At 40.2% G+C, this 19,765-nt stretch overlaps 1 long non-coding RNA gene across 2 annotated transcripts; it reads left to right on the forward strand.

Moving 5' to 3' along the window:
- The first annotated feature begins 692 nt into the window (after positions 1 to 692).
- Positions 693 to 19,339, forward strand: LOC306812822. 2 transcript variants are annotated; one of them, XR_013776910.1, is made up of 4 exons: positions 693 to 1,073; positions 1,553 to 1,686; positions 3,751 to 3,901; positions 12,891 to 19,339. It is a non-coding gene; the product is annotated as an uncharacterized lncRNA (long non-coding RNA). The 2 variants fall into 2 exon arrangements; XR_013776909.1 differs by having other exon boundaries at positions 693 to 1,686.
- The last annotated feature ends 426 nt before the right edge of the window (positions 19,340 to 19,765 follow it).

A 19,765-nucleotide genomic window follows, 5' to 3' on the forward strand; every position in this document is an offset into this window, starting at 1 on the left:
CTCAGAGGCTTTTTCAAATTACTGCTGCCTAGACAGTCTTTTCCCATCTCAGATGTGCACTGAAGAGTAATGACCTTTCTGAATATATGCTAAGCATCTCATCTCCAAGGCAGCAGATCCTCTCCTCCAAGCATCAGTAGCAACTCCTTGAGTAGTGCTGAAGCAGTTGTTTGTAGGCCTACACATCAGCTGTGTCAGTAAAACAACCCAGTCTAACAAAAAACAAAGAGTGGGGGAGGGAAGGACAAAGACTTTTTTGTGCTCCTTTTTAATTCAGATAATTTTGTTGATGTGATTTACAGAGCAATCCTGCAGAACCAGTTTCTTGTATATGAGGTCACTGAACATCTCTTAGTCAAGCTGTCTCTACTACCTTCTCCTTCCTACACACCAGGATAATTTCCATCTGTGCTCACAACACTGTGCAACTCCTCTGAGCTACTTTGCTGTCATGCTCAGTTTTTCCCTTCTGCTACGAACTCTCAAAGCAAAGTCTTCTTTGAGGCCACTGGTTTTGGTCTTCCATTCTCTTTTCTCTCTTGTGAAAGTTTTGGAAAAACATTGGAAGAATAAACATTAGATTTCTTCCCCCTAATTTGAAGTTGACAAAAATATTTTTTCCTAGACTTTTAAAATTATTCAGTGTGCAGATTTGCAGAGGGATCCTGACATAGCTTGCAGGGCTGGCTGGGATCCTCAATCTGATTTCTTCATCCCTTTGCTTTCACGTTTCTCACTGTTGCCCACTCTCCTTGTCCACACTATCTCCCAGAAAACAAGGCAATTTATAAACCTATGTTTCTGACTCAACCATTTGTTAAGAATTGCGACTGCACAAGGCTCCTTGGACCATATGTATTTGATGAGACCTTCATTGTGTAATTAGGCAGAGGCTTGGCAAGCACAGGCTTGCATGCAGTGCTGAGTGCCCTGGCTCCTCTTGATGAGTGAAACATTACACCAAATTGAGCAGACCTACCCCGTTTATCAATCCACAGCTCTCAAGATTTCACCTGCTCTTTCAATGTCAGCTCTGTTTCTTTAAAACACACTGCTGGTGCAAGATAACTCATGTAAGTTGCAACTTACACAAGAAAGAAATCAGGATTTAAGAATTGCAGAAGGACAAAAAACAAGCAGAGGGCTACCAAAATATGTGGCAAACCTAGGGGATTTTTCTTCTCTTTTTGTTTGCATAAAATATCACTATGGTAGCTCCAAGTAATTTTTTATTGGGAGAGCTGTGTTTGGCAAGTTGAAGAATTCTGTATGCAGTTTCACTCCAGTTCTCTGAATAAAAAGAGAACAAAATTCAAAATCTGTAAGCCAGTTTCCATTCCTTCTTTGAACTAACAAGTAGGCGGGTAGGTTTCAAAATAGCAAACATCAAGGTGATGTCAAGGCTCTGATTTTAAATGGGAGACTTACAGCAGATTTGACTAAAGGCAGAAGTTAACCTGTCTCCATAGTTAGTATCACCAATGCAGGATTGCAAAAAAAATATTCTGTGGGAAAGCAGTGGGATGATTTACAGGTTTTTTTTGTCCAATAGGAATACAAGAAATGCCAGATCTGCTGCCAAGTGCAGTTCTGCAAAGGAGGTTCCGACCTGAATCAGCTTCAGAAACTCACTCCAATAAAAAGATACTGCTGTTCCTTCTAAAATTTTGTTTCTCAGATTTGAAGGTAAGGGTTTTTTCCACCTGTATCCACATACAGATACTTAAGGATTTTAAGCCTCTATTAGCTAGATGGATTCAGTCTAAACCAACTTTAACTACTGTAGGTCCCTGCTGGTTTCTTTGGGATAGAAAAGCACATGAAAAACACAGCACTCCTGTGTGTGCTTTGCTGTATCTTTTCAAATTCCTGAAATTAGGTGGGCTTGCCTCCCTTAGCTAGCTTCTCCTGTTCCATCTGGAGCATCTGACAGAGTCTGAGGAATCTGTGCAAGCATTTATAAAAACACCCATATGCCCCTTCATTTCATGCAGCAGTTGTTCTAATAAACTCCTTTATATCAATATTTATATATGTTTTGGATGCCAATAATTGTGGTAGAGTTTTTTATACTCATTTATAACTTTAGGGCACTTTTTGTTTACTAAAGTAGAAATGCAGATGTTCTATTACTACTATTTCTAATTAAAATTTTGCCAAGGTAGCAGAAAAAGTGCAGCATTATGTCATTTATACAATGCTGTATGAAGGCAATTTTTAAATTTTCGTGTACCTCCAAGGATGAAATAAGATAGTTGACTTGCATAATTGCAAAAGTTACAAAGGAACATTAAAAAAATAGACTATAAGAGTAGGCAGAGGTGTTGGGAAATAAGGTTGATTAACAATGCATGGATAAATCACTGCAGAGTATGAAGAGTTATGTGGGTGAGTATAAAAGGGATTTAGAAAAAGCAAAAAGGCAATCATCTCTGTACCTGCCACAGTTGCTACAGTTACTCACTACTTAAGATCATGAGACCAAGAGTTTCTGGAACAAAGCCCACAATTTTTGGTGCCATTTTATCCTTAATTTGTGCAGATTATTATTCTATAATCAAGAGGCAATTGGCTCCAAAATACCAACCCATACAGAACTTAAAAATTTGTAATAGACTGAACTATCTAGACTGGGACAAAAAAGAGGAGCTCGAACTAAAAAACTGGACTACAAGCCAAGAGGCTTGCCACATATGGCAGTTCAGTAATGCTTTATTTATTTTACTTTTATTTTAAAATTAAAATGTCAACTAACTTAAAAAAAAGAAATTCCAACCTTGAATCATGAAATCATTTAGGTTGGAGAACTTTAAGTTCACTGAATCCAAATGTAAGTCTGACATTGCCAAGTCCATCACTAAGTCATGTCCCTAAGCACCATATCTACATGTTTTTTAAATATCTCCGGGGATGGTGACTCCACCACTTCCCCCTGTAGCCTGTTCCAATGCTTGGCCACTATTTCCATGAAGAAATTTTTCCTAATATCCTGTGTAAGCTCCCCATCCTTCAACTTGAAGCCATTTCCTTTCATCCAGTCACTTGTTCCCTGGGAGAAGGGAGAAGCCAATCCCCACCTGGCTACACCCTCCTGTCAGGGAGGTGTAGAGAGTGACAAGAGCCTGGGCCTTCCTTTCTCCAGGCTAAACATCCTCAGCTCCCTCAGCCATTCCTTGTAGGACCAGACCCTTCCCCAGCTCTGTGTCCCTTCTCTGGACACTCTCCAGCCCCTCAGTGTCCTGGCAGTGAGGGGACATTGACACAGCACTCGAGCTGTGGCCCCAGCAGTGCCCAGTACCGGGGACAGTCCCTGTCCTGGTTCTGCTGGCCACTCTATTGCTGATACAGGCCAGGGTGCCATTGGCCTTTTTGGCCACCTGGGCACTGCTGGCTCATGTTCAGGTCCTTTTCCACTGGGCAGCTTTCCAGACACACTTCCCCCAGCCTGATACGCTGGATGGGGTTGTTGTGATCCAACATGTCACAGTGTGTGACACTGTGGTGTGTGGGACCATCCTAATGTCTATGTATACATACAAATGTGTAATATGTATATTGTAAACATATATATATATATATATATTCAACCAAATATATACTTAGATAAGCCATAATAATGCATTAACAAAGCTACTTCTACCTATTTTGCTTATTTCTAAATTGGTGATTACAAAACAACAGATGGCAGCCTATAATACTGCAGATCCTATCCTTCCATTTTTTAATAAGCACATTTCCATTCATCCACAGCTCTAAACAGTCTCTTGAGGAAAGGAAACGAAGGCACCATCGACACACAGAAGTACAGCAGAGGTCAAAGCTTTTGATTTTCACTGGAGTTCAGGCTCTTCCTTGTATATTTACTGCAATTACCACTTCTCACACTGAACTTGAAACACAGGTATGAAAAGACCAATAAATGTACAGTTTTGTCACTTCAGGGACACCAAACAAGATAGTGTAGAGGAAGAGCATATTTTCTCTGGTGACAGTAAGTAATAACAGTAAATTAAGACTTAAGGAGTTAAATGTCTGAGTTCTTTTGCTGAGGGCTCTGCAGTACCTCACAGCTCAGTTTTCATTTTGATGACAACAATAAAAGATTTGAAACTTTCTCCCATAGCTGCAGAAAAATAACTTAAAGTCTGGTAACAAACTGAAAGTGAAAATATTCAGGAAATGCAAGCTAATCTATACTAGAGAAGTTAAAACTTGGAATGCAGCTATTCTAAAAGAAACAAGGATAAATGTTTTGCCCAGAGACAATAAATGTGGGAGACATTAGCTATGTAGAGCATCAGATTGCATAGAAAGAAATAAAAAACCTGTCTCCATTTGAAACTGTCATTTAAAACACTGCATTCCAGTTCAGCCAGTTTGTTACAAATTGAAGACAGTTGCATGAAAATCACCCAGGAAATAATGAATGTAAAAAAAAAAAAAATAAATCCCAAGTTCAAGAGATATTTTATTAAGCTAAAAATAGCTACAGAGGCATGATAACACTTTGGAAATGTCTGAGGATATAACTTTTGGGGGTGGAAGGTGAAGGACTTGGAGCACAAGAAAAGGTGCCCCCTGAGCAAACGTGGCTGACAAAGTGACCAGCACAGCCCATTCCTCACAGCAGGGCAGGTGTCCATAGGAGAACAAGTGCTGTGATTTTGCAGCTGCCAATGGACAGGACATCTGAAACTGTCTGTGATTTTGTGACAGAGCAGCAGAGTGTTAACTGTGGAGAAAGACTTAGGATACAACAAGAGGAAGTGGATGGCTGGATAGATCCCCTGTTCTTTTCTCTCTGCAGTCTTCAGTGTTAGACTGTATTGTAAAATTCTCTAGCCACCTTTCCTTCAAATGTTGTGAATACAAAACCAGAGTCTAATAGTCCTGGAAATACTGGTTGCATTTTACTTAAGCAGGGTCATTATAAAGGGAAATTATCTGTATGCTCTAATTAGCTGAAACTGTTCTCAGGCAAAAGCCTTGATGCTATTCTCCATACTCTACTGTCTTTAGCTGCCTACAGGACTCCTTGGGGGCCAGTTCAATGCCTGGTCCCACACCCAGGTGCTTCTGTTCAGTGCATTTGAATGATCTGTCAGTGCTTATGCAGTGTCCACAAGTACTTTTCTTCTCTCAACTTAAATACTCTCTGTTCACAGACAAAGAAGGACTATCAGATTATCCAGTTTACACATTGGCAAAAACACAACTTCTCATTTTTTGTTACATCTACAAATCACAGCTGAACTACACACCTATAACTCTTTGCAAAAGCCTTGTAGCTATCTTTAAAGTGGTAAATATTCCATCTTTTGACCTCCAGAGACTTCTTTTTTCTCAGTACTATCTTGAAGTGCTGTGGTGGGGGGCCAACTATCCACAACACCTATTTCCTTTTGGTTACGTGTTAGGAAAGATGGTCCTTTATAATACTCTGACCTTCATCCCAGAAACTACAGCATCTCAGTGCAAATCTCCCTCTCTCATTCTGCAAGCAGAGAACATAGTTATTTCTTCTGTTCCTATAGCAGTTTTAAAACCTTTGTGCCATCATAATTTTCCTGGAAGCCACCCTCTCTCTCTGAAATTTGTTGCAAATGAGTGGTCTGGGCTGCTTATGGAATTACTGGCAAAGGTATCAGCAGAAGCAAGATAAATATATGTCTTAGAAATGTATATGTATCATATTAATTTGAAAAAGCACAATGAAGTGTGATGGCAAGGTTATCTCTACCACTGTTACTCAGATGAAGCACACAAAGGAAAATCAGATTAGAACCAATCTAGAATGATTTATGAATAGACTGGAGATCCAAAAGTGTAAAGATGGAGAAAGGCAAGGGTGCCAAATGGCAAAGGGGCTCCTTTTGTTGACTCGTGAGGTTCAGAATAGACCCCCTTGCCAAACTTAGTGCCAGACTTGATCAATGGTTTATGTCCAAGCAATGTAGCACAACCTAGTCATTGACTAATTTTATTTACAAAATGATCCATTAGGATTTGCTATAAGCACAACAATAACTTAATTACAAGTCTAATTAAGCTATGAATGTGGGATGGGAATGCTTGCAGTATGTTTGCTGTACCACATTCAAATCAATTCATACTCAGACACAAAGTATGTACAAAGGTACACCTGTGAAAAACTCCCCCTGGGTTCAGTGAAGCACTCACATCAGATGCCTTTGCATCTCTCAGCAGCTGAACCTTGGGGAGTGGGGGGTATCAGCCCAGGCCCTGTCTCAGTGATCCTCTGAGTTGTTGAGCTCTAGAGATGTCCTGCTCAGAGAGAGATGTGCTGGAGCCCAGGGGATCTCAAAGGGTTTCACTCAGGGCCACCCTTTACAGAGTTGCAAGATGATTGACTCTGGTGATCAGTAAATTTCCACTGTGGCCACAGTCCAGGTCGGTAGTTACTGGAATTTTCCTTGAGAAGTCTAATAATAATATTATTCCACTTAGGCTGTTACTCAGACAAAAATAAGTTTTCAAGGCTATTTGCTAGAAAACAGGAGCTTGTTAGGCAACAGAAGTTCCTGGGAGCAGACAGTTTTTCTGATAAGCTCTGGGGGAGCTGACTGCCCATGAGCCAATAATCAAGGCTGAGGCTTTAGAAGTGTCCCATGAAGAAGCCAGAGAGGGGTAAGGGGCCAGATCTTGCATCACCACAATGCTACATCCTCAGGATTTATCAGAGATTGAAGGGCAGGGAGTTCCTGATAAGGTGAGAAGAAATGGTGCAGTGGTGGAGCTTTTTATTTCTCCCTCCTGTTCCTGTGGAAGAAAGTGGGAGAAAAGAGCACACCATTCAGTTTTCTGCAGCTGTCTTTGCTCTGTGTGGATGTTTCATGCAGCAGAATTGCTGCAGAGTTTTGGAGGGGTGAGAGCAGAGTTTCTAATGGTGCTCTCAGCCACTGTATCCTGATGAGGTATTCTGTTCCTATGCTGAAATAAGGGGAATGAGCAACATTTCAAAGCTGATCCCTCTGTGTCTCCCATGTAGTGACTATTCAACAGCCCCTAACTGACCTTGGCACAGCTGCAATTGAATTTAGATCTGTCTGTAGCATGGACAAAGGCAAGGTGTCTTCTGTCTCTGCATAGCAAAGATCCTAACAGATCCCTATTGTCTGTAATGTTGGAATGGGGCATATTTTTCAAAATCTTCTGCTCACAAAACCTCATTGAGGAGGTTTTCTTAGAATTGCCATAAGATGAACCAACTATTAAATTTTGATCATTCCGTAGCAAGCAGAAATTTAACTTTCACACAACTGCTTTGCCTCACTACTGAGTTTAGTCCTAAACTGAGCAGACAGTGCATGGAGCATTTACTGTGAAGATGGAAACACAGAATGTAATGCAGAGACAGCAAATTCCCATTGTTTTGTAGAATTGGCTGCTCAGCAGCACGAAGAGCTGGTAACTGAAGTTTGAGAAATCCTAAATAACTAAATGATCCTCTAACATGAGGAATATCTGCAGTGCAGCAGTTTTTGCCATGTTCTTGAGAGACCTGCATTGGTTTGTACCAGGACAGAGTCTTGCTTACCAACAGGGAGAGAATTCTCGCCCACTTTTGTGAATTTCTGGGTTATCACTAAGGTGTTTAACCTGGACTGAGAACTAGTTATTTAACACTTTACTTGAATAATGAATTATTTATCATCTACTGAAGTTGGTTCAACTCATATGAGATAAGGAATTGACCTTATTACCCATTTTCACTATGATCTGAACACGTGCAGGGTGATAAGGGTAAAAGTCCACCGTCTGATCTTCTCTGACCTCCTCCTGTAGCCCCTCCCCTCTAGCAGAGTGCCTAGGACTCTCCAAAGTGCTTTGGATTGTTTTTCAAACTCATATCAGTATTTCAGTCTTCTCCAGCAAAAAAAGGCTTCTGAGGTGTGCCAGTTAAAATTTTTTACAGGTGTTTTTAAAATAAAAATTCAACTAACATGGCACAGCAGCAGATCCCAAGTCTGCCATGTGCTGGCTCTTGCCTGAACAAGAGCAAAGGCTTCCACGTGAGCAGCCACTGCATGACATGGGGCAGATAATACCTGATGGCAGATAACACCTGACCACATTGTTAAAGGGCTTTATTCCTTAATCACTTGTGGAACAGCAGATAACACCTTCCCAAAGCAGTCACAGTGAGCCAACAGAGCCCTGCTGCTGTGCAGAGTGCAGCCACTGCTCCTCTCAGAACGCCCCCAGCAGCAGCACAGGCGGTGCCCAAACCTGCACTTGCAGCTCACAGGAAAAACAAGGAGAAACAGCCAGGAGAAACAAGGGCAAAGCATAGACAAAGCACACTGGTGAGACCTAATGTGCTGTGGGTGGGTGGGTGGGTGAGGTCGGGGCAGAGGCCAAAGGCTGGGCTCTGGCTGAGGTGTGTTACTCTGGAGGAGCAGGGCTGGGGCAGGTGCACTGGGGCACTGGTTTGGAGGGGCAGGACGTGCAGCAGAAGGGGTCAGGACACCCACCTGAGGTTCCAGTGAAGGGCAAGGGAAGCACTAGCAGGGAATAGGCAGGCAAGAAACGAAACAGAGCTCTTCTGACCCATTTCTATGGTTTCAAAATAGGTATTCTGGTAATATTTACCAGTGTAACAAACAAATTAGAGTTTTCCCTGCCCAGCTCTGTATTGATTTGAAAATTATCTGCAACTGAAATCTAAGTGTACTTTTCATAATGCAGGCTATGTAGCTGCCCACACCGGGACTTTAAATTAATCAACTGGAGAGATTTACCAACAAAATACATGGCAAGTGACAGGGTGAGGTGCAGTAGCTCCTTGCTAAGTTCAGAAATTGTGTCTGGGCTCCCTCTAGTGAGATATGTTGGTTTTCTATGCTCAGAGATAGCTGCCAGCTACTGTATAATTATTGACTGAAAAGCTAAATTCAAACACAAATGCTTTCAAAACAAATAAACAGGCAAAGGATCTTTGTACCTGTGCCATAAGAGTTCACACCACTTCTGCTTCACAAAGCTAAGTTCCTCTTTTCAGAAGTTTCTGGGAAAGCTCAAAAGAACAAATGCAGTTTTAATGGTGACAGAGACAGATTGAAATTAAACTGTTTCCAAACCACTTGCAAAACAAAATCAGCACAGTTGTATAAATTCCTTCTGCAGGTAAGATAAATATTTTCTAAAACGTGGAAGGGAGTGTGGTAGAGGGTTTTGCCACAATGAATGCAAAACAGGTGTCACAAATAAGGCTGCCATACAAATCAGTTCAGTGGATAGCTTATGGAATAAGCAAAGTGTTGCATCAGTAACTTTTTTAAAATTCAGACTGCTCAATTTTTTACATGACATATGAAATCTAAGACATGGCCACTGTAAGCCAAAAGAGGAGATTTTGCAATTAATTAAATCCCCCGCAGGATTTGGCATCCTCACACAATAACATCTTATTTGTAAAGTTTGGAAAATATTTGAATTTGTTCAAATTTTGCAATAATTAAAAACAAAACAAAATACAAAAACCCTAAAATAGAAAAAAAATTCCTCTTTAAACATGCAGCTTGAGACATGTTTGTTTTTCCTAATGTCATTTCTCTACCTGCCAGTTTAATTATTTCCCCATGGAATGAGGAATGGAAGGGACCTTTTTGTATGCAATGAACTTAAGGTACAGAGGAATAGTGAACCCTTTGTCTTGGTTATTCCCTCTTCTCTAGGCACTACTGGCTGCTACAGCAAACTGTGGGCACCAGCAATGCTGTTCCCAGCTGCTGATATCCTCTGTCTTGCTATCATTTTTGCTATGCTCATGAGACTGCATTTTACTGCATCATTAAGCCACACCCACAAATTATCTTCTGATATATATATATTCTTCCATTTTCAAGGTTCCTGTTTCACCAAAAAAAAATCTTGTCTCCTAAATATATGCCACTAATAACCTTTTACAGTCCTACCCTCTTCTGGGTGCAGCAGAGATGTTCCCTCATAGGTCCTGTCTTCATACTGCCCTGCCTCACCAAGAGCTCGTTTCTGGAGTTCTCAAATCCAGATACACATTTAGGAGTGGGCAAGAGAGCAGCTATGAATAGAGCAGAATGAGAAGTGTTATCCCACCAGGATGAGTGAAAGCTGTAAAATTAATTTGCCCAAGTGAGGACAAGGAAGAAGAGCTGCAGCTTTGCACTTGGTGTTACCAGGCATTTCCCTGCCTGTCACATCAGGCTTATCACAGGCTCACCAAGAGAAGTTTTGTTTGCTTGTTTTAGCAAAAGATGTCAGAAGAAGGGGATACGCCTAAATGCTGTGGTAGTAGAAACCACTGCACTGTCTCCACACACCTCCCAGGCTAGTTCACCATTTAATCACACACTAAACACTGAAATGGAATTTTTCAAAGCAACTGCTCTACCCTGTCCTACAAATCCAATGGCAGTTGAGGCTTCCCAAGAGAGTAACAGCCCCATTGACAGCTCTGCTCGGTCACCAGCTCTACTTGCTGCCTAATTCCAACATGCAAAATTTCCTAGGTTTAGTTTAAGCTGAATGCACAGTGATACACAACAAAATATATATAGCATGTGGGATGAAGGTAATTTGGAGCACTGTGATCAGCTTTCATATTAGAGGAAGAATATGATGCTGAAACCATCTGGCCTGCGGCTATGAAAACACCAAAGAGACATAAAACCGAGTTAATGGCAGCATGCCAAGGCCTTGTTAAAAAACAGCACATCACTAAAACAAAGCAAGTGCTGATGTAGCACCAGCAAAGGCTCATTAATGGGCTGGAGACAGAGTGCTCTTATATTTCATTATGTGCTTAACTGCCATACCTGCCTCTGCAGAAGAAAGGTAATTTCTAATGAACACTTTCTCATGTCCTATAATGATTCTATACCAGAGGCAAATACTAAGAACTCTGGTTGTCCTGCTTACTCTGTTTTGGTTTTTTAATTTTTTTTTTTTTTTTGCAACACCCTGTTTTTTTGGTTTTTTTTTTTCAGTTACTAATCTTCTTTAGAGGAATAAATAACAAGATGCATCAGGTAAAGCTGAAACTAAAACTAGGACATTTTAGCTTAAAAATAATTACAGGCCATGGATACTAAAGTATTGATTGGATACTAAAGCTCAATTTGGTGGAGGCATGGAGGGGTAGGAAAAACCCAAAGAAAGGCTAAATATGTAAAAGGCTCTATTTTTGAAGCAGCAGCCTGCAAAGTGCTTGCTGCACAAAGGTCAACATTTGTTTTGAAATAAAAATCTGGATGCTTGTTTGGGTTTGAGGTTTTTGCTTATCAGCATTCCCAGAGACTGTGACTAATTTTCTTTCTGTGGGAATGCTCAATAATCTCTTCTCTCAAATCATCAGGCCACACACTCCTTGTTTTCTCTCTCTTGCAGAATTGTGGAGAAGAGTGAAGGGATGAAAGTGAAAATAGTAATTTCTTGCAAGAGTAAAACTGGGGATGGACACACAGCTAGACTAAACACAGCAAGGGGCACTGTTGTATCTGGGCTCTTATTGGAACAAGATTGTCTCTAGATTTCCTTCTGTTCTTCCTTCCAGTTTTTGGAAGCCATCAAGCTCTGCCCAGAGCTCGCTCCTTCTATCTCCATCCTCCACTTATGTTGTCTTCTAACTTATGTCCTCTTTGCTTTGTTTCTGGTGCATCTGAAAGTCCCAAATGTGCACACAGAACACAGGAGCTCAGAAGGGAGACAGAAGGGACAAAAGTTTTAAATTAAAAATTCCAGTTCTAGTAAGAATACACACTATTGAGCTGAGACTATGTAAACACTGTTGGACCTGGGATAAAACACAAAGAGTTGGAAACACAGCACACAGAGGAAACCTTTACCTTTGGATTATCAGTCTCCTAGAAACAATTGGTTGTTATTGATAAAATATCTGAAATCTCAGTTAACATATTGTGTAATCATTTAGCATCAGGTAAGGATTTTAGATTACACAGAGGATACCCCTAAACAAACCTTGCAAATAGGGCCCATGAGGAGTTTCTCTTGCATTTAAATCCAAAAACCGTGGCTGTAATGTTTTCAGTTTTATTCCCTCCCACTCCCCTGGGCCTTTTTGCTTTCTCCCAGGCTGAGCTAGCATCACCATTAAATGCAGCTGCATCTCTCCCTGACCTACAGAATTCCCTGTGGCAGCTGGGAACAGAAGGGCAAAGGACTCTGGTGGGTATGCAGGGCACAAAAGTCTCCATGGACTGTTTATACATCCATACTTAGAAGGGAAAACAGCAGAAACATTAATAGTGAACAAGTTATTACAGAATTCAGCTTTAATCACTGAGCAGCTCCAGGAATGTTGCTCTGCGGATCCTGCCACCCTAAAAACCCCCCGGAGGCACTTTGGGAATTTGTCCAAGATTCCACCAAAAACTCCTGGCCAAGCAGCAATACCTTAGATCTGCATCCAAATCTAAAGCATAGTAAAAAAAAAAAAAAAAAAAAAAAAAAAAAAAAAAAAAAAAAAAGGAAGTTGAACTTACCTGAAGTCCACTGGAAGTTGTAATTACTAACAACTGCATTTTCCTTATGGACATCAGAGATTTATGTTGACTTACATGTCCAGGAAATGAGTCATTCATTGATGGAACTGGGACAAATTCCTGTTCTAGGTGGAACCAAAAAAAGTCATAGCCATCACCCTCACAGCTGCAACCTCTTGTCCAAGGTCAATTGGATCCAGCTCCTCCCCAAAACCTGCTAGAAGTGGCACAAATTGCCAAAAAGCTTTGAGAGAACTGATTTCTCCTCTCAGGACTACCAAAGTGAGAGCAAGCAAGCAAGAATCAGTCACCTGGAAGGGATGGCAAGAATCACCCAGATAACCTGCTTTATAACCTGCTTTTCTGTCTTCTTCCACTTTTTAACAGGGTCACTCATTCTGCGCAGTGCAGCAGAACCAATTACACAACGTGGGTTTCCAACTCTAATTACTGTGGCTGCTTCTGCCTCGGTATTGCTGGAGGGAAACATCCATGCAATGAAGCTGGGGTGTCCCTGACAACTGCATCATGTGCCATGCTGGTCAAATACTAGTCTGTGACTCAGTTTCAGTGTCACCCTTCCTGGCAGTAATTACACCTCACAATTAAAAAGGAATCATTGTCACAGCCAGGTACAAAGAAACTGTTTTCATATGAAACAAGGGACTCAATATGAAAAATATTGTAACATAAAATAATCAATAAGATATATTTTTTAAAAGTCTCAAAGGATGATGCTTTTGTGATAATGAATAGTCTAATTTTTCATAACTGGAACTAGGTCAACAACAAATTAAATTACCCAGCAAGCATGAGAAAGATGAATTGCAGGGAAATAAAAACCTGCCATTAAAATAGATTTCCAGCCTCTCTTGTTAACCTGGAAGGAAAAAACCAGTAATTTCAAGATGTCAGTGTAATGAAAAGGAATTAAGCAATGTCATGCTGCTTTCCCCCTTACGAAGTGCAGTGTTACAAGAACCAAAGAGATAAAATTTATACCAGAGTAGTAACATATAAAAACAGCAGAAGAGTGATAGAAGCCAGTTATGGGGTTCTTTCATTATGTCATTTATTGAAAAAATATGAGATTGTTAGCTTGGAATTAAACGGTGTCAAATCATAACAATGAGATATTTTTCTCTTCTCTAGCATTAAAGCAAAAAAAGTCAAGAGTGTCTCAAAGCATTTTACTAGGTACATGGTACATTTTATTTAGGTACGTGTCAAATGTACTTGAAATTGAATTCCTCTGTGGGGCTCACAGCAGTGGTGAGAGGGAAACTGAGCACTCTTCCACCCCAGGCATGGTGTGGCAGAGTCTGGGGCAGATGTGCTGCTGGAGCCTGGGGAGCTGGGCTGCTCCTGCCCTGCTGCTCTCTGTGGCAGTACCACACTCTGGGGAGGTGGAATAGGGCAGAGCAAGGATTGCCTGTGATCCCAATGGCTTTTGTCTGGGGAGATGCAGGCCTAGACCAGAAGTGAAGAAGGACCTGTGCACTGCCAAGCAGTATGGCACATAAAGTGCTTTAAATGCTAATTATAATAGCAATTAAATACTTGTCTCCAAGATTGAAAGGTCAATGACAAATCTATACAAGAATATCTGTGTCAGAATGGTTGTGAGCGTATAAAAATCTGGCTTTGCTCTAGCTAGAGATGACATTGCAAGACTATCAAAAGGCATTTTCAATTTCACTGTGATTTTGTTTTGGAAGAAAATAGCCTAACACTCAGAAGTGTTCTGATTTTGATTGAGCTGAATATTTTAAAGCAGTGCTGCTCTGCTGCTGCTTCTCTAAAGAGCACTGTTTATTAAGACTTTAAAGCCAGTGCCTCAAATCCCAGAAATGAGACTGCTTGAACTTTGTGATCTGGGCTTTTGGTACCTATGTGTTATGATGTTGTCTTTAATTACATTAGCATATCCTGTTGTTTCAAGGATTCCTGTTCATGTATTCACTGGGAAGCTGCTCAGTATTCTTTTTGCCTTCCTTACCCAATGAGTGGTTTCATGTCTTAGTTAAAATGCCTCCTCCACATCAGGTTCTGCTTATGGAACTATTCACTTGAAGTGATGGATTAGCACTAATTTAACTACAGTGTTTGAAGGCTTTCTTGTAAATATTGAGCTATTTAAATATTTAAATATTGAGGCCTTAAAAAGAGAGAAGACTCGATCTCTGCCAACAATTTTGCATAATTTGAGAGAAGGCTGCTCAACAATGCACATTAAATAGTGCAAGCTGGACCAAGTACAGAGACCATGCATGGGTCATGTGCTGGTTTGAAGCAAACTTGAAATTCAAAGGTAGTTACAATTGAAATTTGTAGTACACCTAAATGAAATTGTTCTTCCAAAGAAGGAAATCTCAGAAGGAAGCAAATATCTTATGATTGCTGGTGACATGCCCAGCATAGTGTATCAGTAATTTACTTTAAGAAAGCAGTGCTCCTCACAGTAATGGAAGCAGCAGCAGGAGTCTGAATTTTTCTTTTTGTAGAATGAGGTATTTGAGGTCAAGAGACAATGAGAAACAAGAAATAGCCTGCAGAAAGGACAATACAGTTACATTCCTTGCTTCTCTGTCTCTCTCCAATTTGAATAGATTGGCAGCAATGAGTGTTTCATCACAAGGAAAATCCCATTTATACGACCTATTTTCATCTAATTACATTACCTACCCTTTCCCTCCCCCTGCTAAAGGATTTTTTTCCATTTACTCAAACATGCCCTGGAAATCATGAGGTGCTGAAAAGCAGCACCTGAGTGAGAAGTGCTGAGATCAGTACCTCAGCTCACAAAGACCTGACAATGAATTTTAATAGGGGCTGATAGGATTGTTCATCTAACATCCATTTCTGGTTTTCTTGTGTGACATAGGCATAGACACCATTAGATGGTGGCTTCTCTGTATTCAGTACTCCCAGCAACAACTGAAAAGGATGTGCATGGGTCTGAAAAATGGATCCACAGAAATCTAACAATAGCCCCAAAGAATGGGTGCTACCTGCTGTGACCATAACATTTTTCTGTTTCAGTAAGAGATTATGATACCATTACTCTTCTCTGCCACCAGCTGGGTACACATTTGGAAGAAAATGGGTGAAACCTCTACCTTCTGCACAAAAACCTACAAGAAATTGACTTACAAAAAGGGGAAAAAAACCACAGAACCAACAAGATGCCTGAATTTCTCTGCAGTCAAGGCAGTTTCCACAGCTAATACCTGTGACAGAAGGGTGCTTCTAGAGGCAGCTGCAGTAGAGAATTTCTAGGTTGTGTTTGAACTGGAAGGTGTAACCTAATTTGGCTCATTTCTTCCTTTATATCAGCCTCCCACATTATTTTCAAGATTTCCAGTGAATAGCTTATGATGGGCAATTTCTCAGTGAACCTGAGAATCTAAATCACTAAATACATCTAAATCACTAAATCCCAACTAATCCTGTCACTACAGTGAGTCACACGTAGCAAAAGGCTTAATTGGTATAAATGTGAAAAGGATGAGGGACAGACTTCCACATTCCCTGCCAAAGCTTTTAGTACTGACACTAAAAAACAACCTGGCTGTATTTTCTAGTTTATTTCTGCCAAACCCCCCTCTCCTTTCCCCACCCTTTGCAGAGATCACCTGCAACATTAAGCCCATTAAAAGTTCTGCTCCTGTGCAGGTGGTATACAGTGGGAAGGACCAACAAGCCTGTGCACTGCAGATACCAGAAATGAAATCCATCAAGTAACTGGCTTTACCCCTCACTCCCACAGGGAAATGCAGGGAGGCAGAAGCAGTATTTATTTCTACAGGGATTTTAAAACAGTTGTAAAATCCCACAGTATAGTCATTATGATGGTAAAGTAATTCACAAAAAACCCCTGAAACTCAATGCAATTTATTCACCTGATGACACAGCACAAAAGGTGACATATATTAAGGAGTATCTCCCTATTTTTCCATACTTCTTTACTATATGCCTTCTGAAACTTTCATATTCACAGAAAACTAAAAAAAGAAAGTGAATAACAAGAAGGGTTTTCTTCTTTTCTCAGATGCAGGGTTCATTGCAATTACTTGTGACAATGCAGGATAACCGTTTCAGTCAAAGCGTGACTAGCAAGTTGCTGATATTGCTTAAAACGTTTTACTTCTGAAATTACCATGACTCCACTCCCTCTAAGGATCATTAGAATGAGCCACAGGGAGCTTCAGAGAATTGTCCCTGTTACATATGCAGTGTTCTGAAACACGGGAGAATTCAGTGATGTGCCTAAGACCACACAGGAAATTTGTGGAAGAGCAGACAATTGAGGTAAACTCTCCCAAGTTCCCAGGTTTGTGTTCTTACACTTCATCAACTCTTCTTTCCAACTACTTCAAACTGTGTCACAGCAGAGCCTTTTTCAGCCACAGCCATTTCCTTCTCTACCCATATTTAAAAAAAAAAACAACAAAACTGAGCCAATTAGTTAATAAGGATTTTGTCCAGATGCAAGGGTGAAGATTTGAGGAAAAAAAAAATGGAGAAGAATATAAAGACTAGGCAACAACAAAAAACCTGGAAAGAATGTGGTTTTCCATTTAACAGTGCAGTTCAGAACAACAGCCAGAAAAAAAAATTAAACTTGCCCTGCCTCTGATCTAGTGTGAGCTGTTAAGCCTATTTAAATTCGTGATTGTGATGGTGTTATGTGATGTAAGTGCCACAGAGTGTGGCCTTTTTACCATAAGAAACTTGTTAATATTTGAATGATACTGAGATAATGAGGCAGTCTCAGCAGCACTGCTTCCACTCATAACTTTCTACAAGTCTTTTTAGGCTTTTCACAAGGCTTTTGTCCAGGGATCCCAAAGTCTTCAATCCCTCATACTACACATATCTATTCAATTATCACAATGTTAATACCACAGGACACACTGTGCAGTCTTATCCATGCTGTACTGTAGCAAAACAATTTCAGGCTCAGTCCTAAGGGACACTGCTTGATCTGCTGGGAGCAGAACATTTGATTTGCAGTTCTGGGGTTTCCTTACTGCAACTGCATGTGTCTTTAAAGATCACTCTTGGCTGTTCTGTTCAGCTTTGAGAGACCTGGTCATCTCTGTGCTGAAAGGAGCAAAGGGAAGAATACTCCCTCCCTGCTTGCTCTGTACTGGGAAATTTTAGCCGTGCAAGATCCCAGCACAAATTCCAACAAAGTGCCAGACTGAGCTGGCAGTGTGGGTGGGCTGTGCAAGGCTTGCTACACATTGCAAAATTCAGCTAATTCACTGAAAATACTGTTTCATCATCCTACTGCATGACTTGATAGGGATGGCTCTTTTTAATGGGGCTGTTTTATAATACATGAGTCACTTATTGCTAATGGCCATCTACTTTGCCTTTGTAGGAAAATCATGGGCTATTACCCAGCGAATTGACTCAGAAAAGTAATGCCCTATTTATAGAAAAATACAGTACACACCAAAAACCCCCTCAAAAATATTGCATAATGTTCTTTTCCTTCAACCAAGGGAAAGCTTTCAGTAACCCAAAAATTGACATGAAAATAGGGTTAATAAAGTCATTTTTAGGGATGCCAAGAACATTTGAAATTATTTTCATCTTTCACATTTGCAGACAGTGATGACAACATCCACTCCATGGTCAAAACATTTCTGTGCCTCACAAGAACTTCATTTCTGCCGGGAGGCAGAATCTGGTGACTGTGGCTTCTTTCCACATTGCTTTGTTTGCTCCCTCTTGGCAGAGCAATAGGTATTGTGTGAAGCCCGGCAGAGCTGTGAGATCGTGCCTTGATTAGGATTCTCAGCAGGGCCCCTTCTGCTGAGAATTGTTATTTTCCTGGTACTTAACAGAGCATGAGGAGTAAGGGTGAGATGGTGAAACACAAAGTAACTGCAGACAGCCTGAGCCTCATTTTCTGATGATAGAAATTGCCATTATACTTTGTGTTCCCACAAGTGTGTGGTCTGTTGATACCATTTGTTTTAATACATGTAAATAGCAACCAGATACCATGGCTATGATGGTATCAAGCACTAAAAATACACTAAAAGGGCATTTGCATGTCCTGCATACTAGAAAGGAAATTCATCCCTTGAATTAAACGGATTCCTTAAGATCACCACAAAATTTATAAAAGTATCTTCAAAGAAAGTCTTCAAAGCTGTGCAAAGTCAAAGAGACTATGAACAAAAGGTACTCATTTATCTTCCCTAATCTGTGTTGTCCTAATGGAAACTGGAAACAGGCAAAAGATCATAAAATAGGATTTATAAGCTCTGATCTTGCTCTTCTTTCTTCCTGCTACATGACTTTGTACAAACCACTTGCTCCTAAGAAGTTGTACAAAGAATTTAACAATATTTTAATCCTTAGTCCCTTTTCCTCCCTGATGTCATTAAACTATTGTGTGTCTTTTTTCTGTTTCTATAAAATCTAATAAAAAAACCCCATCACTGATAGATATCTTTATCAGAAATATTTTTTATTCTTTCCAGTAAAAAATTACCATAGTTGATCTAAGGTCTTTGCTAAACTGTTTCTGCAGCCCTTCTGCTCATAAGACACTTCATCTTTACCTTTGTGTAACACTGAGAAGTTGTTCCCCCTCATTTATCAATTTCTACATAAATCTTCAGATCTTTGAAAAGTCACTAGAAATCTCAGAACACTTTTTTCTTTATAACTCTTTTCAAACATAATATTTTCTATTATTTATGGTGGATATTTTGAAGCAACCTTGGTGGTTTCTATGATAGTAGATACTGACATTTTGTCTTGCAGAAATTGACTGTATAGATCCTTAGAGATTCAACTGTTTCACTCCCTTTTTTTTTTTTTTTTTTTTTTTTTCTGCAAGTCCCTTCCATAGTGCACTGAATTCAGCTGGCTCAGAAAAAGTAGTGTGAAAATATTCTTGCTACTCTGATAGCCTCAGAGACTATCTATCAATTTCATTAGAAATTCTGGCAGAAAAGCTGTACAAGCATGAAGATTCTCAGCCAGCATCATGTGGCAAGATGCATGTTCGCTCTGGCAAAAAGCATTAATTCCTATATCTGGAAAAGAAACAGAGAAATTTGCTTAATGCTGTATTTCTCTAATAAAAAGAAAGAAAACTAATTAATGGTTCCTAGATGAAAGTTAAAAAAAAAGGAAGAAAACACCTCTATTTTTTTAGGTGTAAGGTTTACATGGAAGGAATATCTCCCATCTGACACTGTTTAACTCCTAGTGCATGCATGCTCTCACCACCT

Source organism: Erithacus rubecula (assembly GCF_903797595.1).
Source record: "Erithacus rubecula genome assembly, chromosome: 2".
Lineage (NCBI taxonomy): Eukaryota > Metazoa > Chordata > Aves > Passeriformes > Muscicapidae > Erithacus > Erithacus rubecula.